We start from the raw sequence: 7766 nt of genomic DNA, 5'->3' as shown, positions 1-7766 counted from the left end.
AGCTAACGCTCTTCTTTGTTTTCATGGTCTTTGGCCATTCTGTATCACAAGAGAAGTATAAAAAAATGTGAATTTAAGAACATAAGAGCGGCCATACTGGGTCAGCCCAAAGGCCCATCCAGCCCAGTATCCTGTCTTCCTACAGGTTTCAGAGTAGCAGCCGTGTTAGTCTGTATCCGCAAAAATAACAGGAGTACTTGTGGCACCTTAGAGACTAACAAATTTATTAGAGCATAAGCTTTCGTGGGCTACAACCCACTTCTATATATGCATCCGAAGAAGTGGGTTGTAGCCCACGAAAGCTTATGCTCTAATAAATTTGTTAGTCTCTAAGGTGCCACAAGTACTCTTGTCTTCCTACAGTGGCCAATGCCAGGTGCTCCAGAGGGAATGAACAGAACAGGTAATCACCAAGTGATCCATCCCCTGTTGCCCATTCCCAGCTTCTGGCAAACAGAGGCTAGGGACACCATCCCTGCCCACCCTGGCTAATAGCCATTGATGGACCTATCCTCCATGAACTTATCTAGTTCTTTGTTGAACCCTGTTAAGTCATTTACTTAAATCTCCTGCAAAGTAACCATTCCTCTGAAAGCATAAGGAAATTGTGTGTGTTGTGTATACCTGAGAGAGCTATGTATTGGTACAGTACACTATAGCTTCTTTAGGTGAAGAAAAAAATAACTCCTGCTCTTAGAGTATTTTTGTAAGGCCTTTAACCACAAGCAGGCCAGGGCATCTGTTTCATTTCATCTGGAAGATGGTGCACAGTGCTCTCTACCCAAAGGCATTTGTTCCCTTGCTGACTGCTGCGTTGACTGCACACATGCACAGCCCCCATTGTAGTCCTTGGGACTGGCACACATCTGTAAGAGGCATTGAGCCCTGGAGACTTTCATGGATTGAATTGCCAGCATCTGCCTCTGGGTTTTATTGGAGGTCTCCAAGTCAAATATTGAGCAGGCCTACTTCTGCTCAGCAGTGAGATCTGATGAGGTGATGCTAATGGCCAAAACGCCCGTAAACAGGCATGTCATCACTGAAAGTCAGAGGCTGATGTATTCTTCAGGGAACTTATGTGTCTGCAGGAGGAAAAAAGCCCCAAGTGCTTACAAGTAAAAACAAAAGCGAGGATGACAGTTCACATTCTAATTTCATAAGCCTTTAGCTCTAACACGCATGTGTTATATAGCAGGTCAGAATAGATGATCAGAGGCCATACTAGCCTTAAATCTTGGTAGGACTGAGTCACTCCTGCAGGGATGACTGAGTTAGCAGGAGTTATGAGAGTGGTCAATCAGTGTCTCCTAACACTCAATTGCAGAGAGCAAAAAACCCCTTTTCAGTTTCTTTGAATGAAAAAAAGAGAACGTGGCCAATCTTTATATCTGAACTGGTTCACCTTAGTATGGGGGCCAAGCTCATAGGAAGCAGAAATGAGGGGCTGTATTGGAAAGTGAAACGGACGTTGCTCTTATGTTCTTCCCCAGAGAATGGCAGTCTGAATACTGGTTGACTATTCAGAGAGCAAGAAATGTACATCTTGTGAAAGCCAGGCCCTGTTCCTACAATTTGTTCTGCACAGGTGGGCACCTGAATGCTCCTTGAAGTCAATGGGATTCTCTGAGAGTGCAAGGATCAGATTGTGCAGGGCTAGTTGCGGGATCGGGGCATATTGCTAGTTTATAAAGACAGGTCGAATGCAAGCCCAGGTTGATGGTGAGTGTTTAACCTGTAGCCTAGGACCTTCCTGCAATAGAAAAAAATTTCCCTCACACGTGGTGAAGGGAGAAAATGACAATTACATTTTAGCCCTTTTCCAGCCTTTAAGTCAGCAGAGAAGAGCTAAATGGAAAAAAGTTAACTTTTTAAAACCTCCTCAAAATTGGTCGTAGCAGTGAGTTAGATCTTGAGAATATGGGGAACGGACCAGCTGTGTCACTGCAATTTATAATCTCATAGTGGTTTCTGATGTAGCTGGGGAAAAAGAGCTAAATTCACTCAGTCAAGCGAAAGGGCTAATCATATAATCTACAGGCAAAAGGTTTAAACTTGCATGTTACAGCTACATTTCTCCCACTATTCCACTAGGTGGCTCCATTTATAAATGAAGTGCAGTGGGTTTCCAGGTAGTACTGAATGACATTTTAAAGTGGGATTTTGAAGACTGACTTTTCACAAACAAAAAAACCCAAGTGGTGGGTGCTTTTCCTTTACTCTAACTACACTGTAAAATAACTGCTCTGTCTAGTTCAGGGGTTCTCAAACTTTTGCATTGCTGACCCCTTTCATATAGCAAGCCTCTGAGTGCGACCCCCCCCCCTCCCCTTATAAATTAAAAACACATTTTTTATGTTTAACACTATTATAAATGCTGGAGGAGAAGCAGTATTTAGGGGTGGAGGCTGACAGCTGGTGACCCCCCCTGTAATAACCTCACGACCCCCTGAAGGGTCAAGACCCCCAGTTTGAGAACCCCTGATCTAGATCTTTCTAAACTCCTTGGGCCAATTTCATCCCTTAAAGGATTGACTTCTTCAGCTGGCCCGTGCTACAGTTGTGTAAGTGTGTGTGTAATGTATGTAGTTTACTTAGGAATTTCATTTAAAATATCTCTGCTTAAGTGGTACAGATGCAGATATAGAATCATAGAATCTCAGGGTTGGAAGGGACCTCAGGAGGTCATCTAGTCCAACCGCCTGCTCAAAGCAGGACCCATCCCCAGACATATTGCGGTGTAAGCAATATGAAGGTGGAAAGGAATGCATAAATCTTTCCCCCATGGGTGGGGGGTAAAATAGGCCAGGTCCTGGCCCCGCCCCATGCTCCTCTCTCTCCCCCGAAGCTGGCGGGGGCTCAGCTCCAGTCAGAGGCCAGCAGGCAGCTGGGGCCAGCCAGCAACCTGGTGCTGTGGCCACACTGGGGTTCGTGGGTGACCCGGTGCTGGTGCCAGCCAGTGTCCCGGGATGGTTTGTCCAGGACTCCTCTGGCCTCGGAGCTCTGGTGGATGGGGGGGGCGGTAGGGGCAGGGCCTCAGTCTGAAGGGGTGGGGCCTTGAGGCTAGCCTCCCCAAAGGCAGGGCTCACACGCTGCCCATGCTTCCCCTTTAACTTATTTCCATACTTCTAAGGTTTTGGATGGATGGATATGTGTGTCCTGCTGTTCCCTGAACTCTCACTATATGTAGCTTTTGTTTACAAATATATGTGCTCTCTGGCTTGCAATCAATGGAATTGGAGAATTTTAATTGTATGACTCCTTCATTCATGGTCTGGTTTGTTTATTCCTGGCCTAACACATCCCACTCTTCAGTGCTCCTTAGGACTGTTTCGCAGTGCGAACACTGCGAAGTCCTGGTTTTCAAAGGTGCTGAACCAGTTGCAAACTCAGGCCATGGTGTTCGACACACTTGAAAATCAGACCACTAGTAGCTGGGCACTCAAACCTGCTCCCAAAATAGCATGAGTCTGTGTAACTGACCCCAGTGGAGTAAACAGATTTGAACCCAAAACCTTCAGAGCTGAATGAGCCCTTGTTGCACCAGCTAAAAGACACTGTCTGCTAATGGAGGTAGCAGCAATCATAAATATTTTATCTGTACTAGCCATTAGAGGGAGACAAAGATAGTAATTCCCCTAGTATAAGAACACCTAGTTTTAGGGTTACCATATTTCAACACTGAAAAAAGAAGACACTCCACGGGGGCCCCAGCCCCACCCCAACTCCGCCCTTTCCCTGCCCCCATTCCAACCCCTTCCCCAAAGTCTCCACCCCCTCCCCTGAGCACCCCGCATTCCCCCTCCTCCCTCCCGCCCCCCCAGGCGCCGGCTGCTGCTGCGCTGGGGAAGTTGCTTCGGCCCCGGCGCGTGGTGGAGAGCGGTGGGAGCCGGGAAAGTTGGAACCCGGGGAGGAGACGGCTGCATGTTCGGATGCCACCCGCCGCCTCTGTGCCCCGACAGATCGGCAGATCGCGGGAGTTGTAAGTTTTGCTGCAGCCACTCGCACTCGGGGTCCCCTTACCATGCCTCCCTATTTTCCCGGACATGTTCGGCTTTTTGGAAATTCCTCCCGGACGGGGATTTGAGGACCAAAAAGCTGGACATGTCCGGGAAAATCCGGACGTATGGTAACCCTACCTAGTTTTATATGGTGCTGCTCATCTGTAGATCTCAAAGCACTCTCTCTCTTTCTCATGCATGCTCTCACATCCCAACATCAATCTCTTGTATTTCTGGCTTCTGCTGTGTTCAGTTAAAAACAACAAACGCATAAAACCTTCATCCTCTAAGCATAAAATCCAGGCTTGGCTTGTCCTTAGGTTTCTCCCTGCTAGACCTCCTCTCTTGCTGTGCTTGGTTCAAACCGTTTCTTATATATACTCCTGGGCTGGAGCTAATGGTATTTGCCTGGTGAGCCAGCAGAAATATTTCTGCACCTCTGAATAGGGCCCTGAGATCCTGACCCTTTGGGCCTCCATGCTGATGTTTCAAAGGGCATGATGTGGTCAATCCCACGTTCTTATCTTCTGAGAATCCCACCTGGTCGGGCAACCTGTCTGTGAGTGCCAACATCTGAGACTTCAGAGCAAAGCGAATCCCCTCCCACACACATACCGATGCCCCGGCTAATAGTGCAGGCATTGCTGTACGTAGAGAGGAAAGGCCTGCCAGAAGTGACTCCATCGTCAGCTTATTTATTCAGGACTTAGGCTGTCCTTATCCTCACTGGGCTGGTTCCATCCTCTGCATCAGTGACGCCGCTTACATCACGAGTAGGAGGGACACACCTACCTTTATGGCAAGGGCAGGTAGTGTTTCCACCACCATCCTCCCTTGAGATTTAACTGGGTTTCCATTGGGGACTTCACTGGGCTCCTGCTAAATGAGGCCTCTAAGGAATATGATACCCTGGCTAGGCAACCCCCAGTAGTCAGCCCTGCCTATAGGAGATTGTGGCAGCCCTGTTACTATTGCAGTCTTCCCCCTCCCCCAGCCCCGGGCTTTCCACTGCTGGAGTCCCTGGCATGATTTACTTTAGCAGGAGGTGGTGTAAAGTACAGAGAATTTAGCCCATTGCTTTAGCTCAGAGAGGAAAGATGAGTTTGGGGTTAAGGGACTGGGACTCAGGAGTCAGGGTTCAATTCCTGGCTCTGCCACAGACTGCCTGTCTGATCTTGGGTAAGTCATTTAATCTCTCTGCTTCAACATCACCATCTGTAACAACCCTTCTATTTGCTGTCTTGTACCTTCAGACTGTGAAATCTTTGGCAGCAAGGGCAATCTCCTCCTCTGTGTTTGTACAGCCCCTAGCACAATCGGGATGTCATCTTGGTTGAGGTCACTGGGCACTACTTGTAATATAAATAATGAGATTCTCAGTGACTCCAAATGATCCGATCAGACGGCTGCCTATTGTGCCTACAGCAAGAAGGGATTCGATTGCTTTGGGCTGGGAGAAGGGGAATCTGCCAAGGAGGAATGGCATGAAATTAGGTTGAATATCAGAGGAAACCTCTCGACAGCCAGTTCTACTAGTCTGTGGGGGAAAACCTCCCAAGGGAAGTTCCCTGGGACTTTAGACCAGCCATCCGTCTCTGTTCCTATCAATCTATGGTACTTACATGGCCTCTATTCCCATACTCTGTGTTTATGTCTACCCTGTGATAAAAGCGCAGTTGTATACTGCAGCACAGCTGTGGCTGGCCCGGATCAGCTTATTCAAGTTTGGACGGTTTGGGCTGCAGGGATATAGCCTTGCAGTGTAGACATTGGGGCTCAAACTGGAACCTGGGCTGTGGGACCTTCCCCTCTCGTTGGGGGGGTCTCAGACCCCAGTCTCCAGCCCAAGCCTGAATGTCTACCCTTCAATTTTATAGCCCCACAGCCCAAACCTTGTGAGCCAGAGTTGGCTGACCCTGGCCAGCTGCGGGTCTTTCACTGCGGTGGAGAGACTTCCCCTCTGAGTAGTTCGCACTCTTAGGGAAGAGCTACGCTGGTAGGGAACAGACACACAGAGAATCTAAGGCCCAGGTCCTCAAAAGTATATAGGGTCTTAAAGGATGTCCTAGGATGGTCTTGCAGAAAGACGGGGAGTGCGGTGTAGGGAATTGAAACCAACTCTCCCAATTCCCAGTCAAATGTTCAAATCCCTGAACAATCCTTCCTCTCTGTCAACAGGACTATTTCCATTAACTCCAATGGGCTTTGGATCAGGTCTTAAAACACCAGGAGAAGTACGGTAGGGAGCGAGCTTTCCCTGGTTAGGGTACATGAACCTGCTGCAGCTCTTATTAGTTTCTGGGATTGGTGGAACTTCTGCTAGGCTCCTTTCTGGCCACCGGATGGCAGCACAGATCAACAAATCCGCTTCCTCCCTGTGCCGCAGGATTACTGGGTTACCATTTTGCTGCTATTGGAATAGCTGGAAGAGCCTCAAATTCTTTATTTCTGCTCACTTCACTTTTTAAGACCAACGCATCTCTGAATCTGTTTTGCCCGTGGATGAAATGCACTGCCTTAACCTTCTACCCCAGGATGCTAGAAACTCTCCCGGCCCTGGGGTGACGGAGTAGCTTTCTTACCCGCCTGGGGTTACTTCCAGGCATGGAGGTTATTTTCAAGACTCTCCAGCGACGAACCGTTTGTCTCTATTTCTGGTGTTTCTGCAAGACATTTTGCAATTTCGCTTGTTTTTCAGCTGCCCCCAGGCTTGGCAGCCCTGTGAATCATGTAGCTGCCACTGCCTGAGCCATAGAGTGTGAGGGTTCTGTCTCAGGCTCATGAATCTCCGATCCGGGGAGTTATAAAGAACCACGGCAACAAATAACCACAGAAAAATACTTTCCCCTGATCCATTTTTCAGCCTTCCTGTTGTCTGCACTTGACTAGTTCATTTAACATGTGGGTTGTTGTTTCTTTTTTCCCCCCTACACCAGAAAATTCCACCAAGTAACCTCTAACTCTCGCTCTGTAAACTTGCAGGTGTCCTCTGTGCACAGAAAACAGGAGAGTTTGCTCTTTTAAAGCAGGATCTGAGTGGCTTTGTGTGTGTGTGTGTGTGTGTGTGTGCCTTTGCTGCTATTAGTTTTAAATTCAATCCCACACCATGCAATTTCCCCAAACTCCCAACAATGCAATATTGATGCCAGGCAGTGGGCCAAGGAAGTTGTGAGGACTTTCAGAGCCTGATTCTAATCTCACGCTGGGGTTCACCTTGGTTGTAACTCCACTAGCTTCAGCAACATTAGTCCTGATCGGCACCAGGGTGAATGAGATCAGCATCAGGCCTCCTTTTTTGTGAGTGCTATATTTTTTTGCTGGGGATGGAGAGCTCTTGATCGCTTGCTTGCCTGTTTGGAGTAGGGCAAAGGGGAGCTTTCCATATGCACTGGTCAAGGATGGTGCACTGTGGATTAGTAAAGTAGAGTAAGGTTATGTGGCACTAGGGCCCAAGCATTCTACAAATCCATACTAGCTTGGCAGTGTGATAATATAACTAGGGACTTTTCGCCTTTATCCCTCCATAGTTATCTGCTTCTCTCATAGACGTTACAATGAGCACATCGTGTCCAATGCACCATTGTGATCTGTGTGGTATATTTCCTAGTATTCTCACCCTTCCTGGTCTGAAATGTCCTAAGCAATGGGAAATCCACCTATTCCCACAGGAGATTATTCGGTTCCACTTTATATTCAGGTTCTATTTATTAATGATTTATAAAGTTTTAAGAAGTGATTAATAGTAGTTATAAGCATGTTACATACATG

This window comes from Emys orbicularis, chromosome 24 (genome assembly GCF_028017835.1).
Source record: "Emys orbicularis isolate rEmyOrb1 chromosome 24, rEmyOrb1.hap1, whole genome shotgun sequence".
NCBI classification, from domain to species: Eukaryota; Metazoa; Chordata; order Testudines; family Emydidae; genus Emys; species Emys orbicularis.
This window is presented reverse-complemented; position numbering follows the sequence as displayed.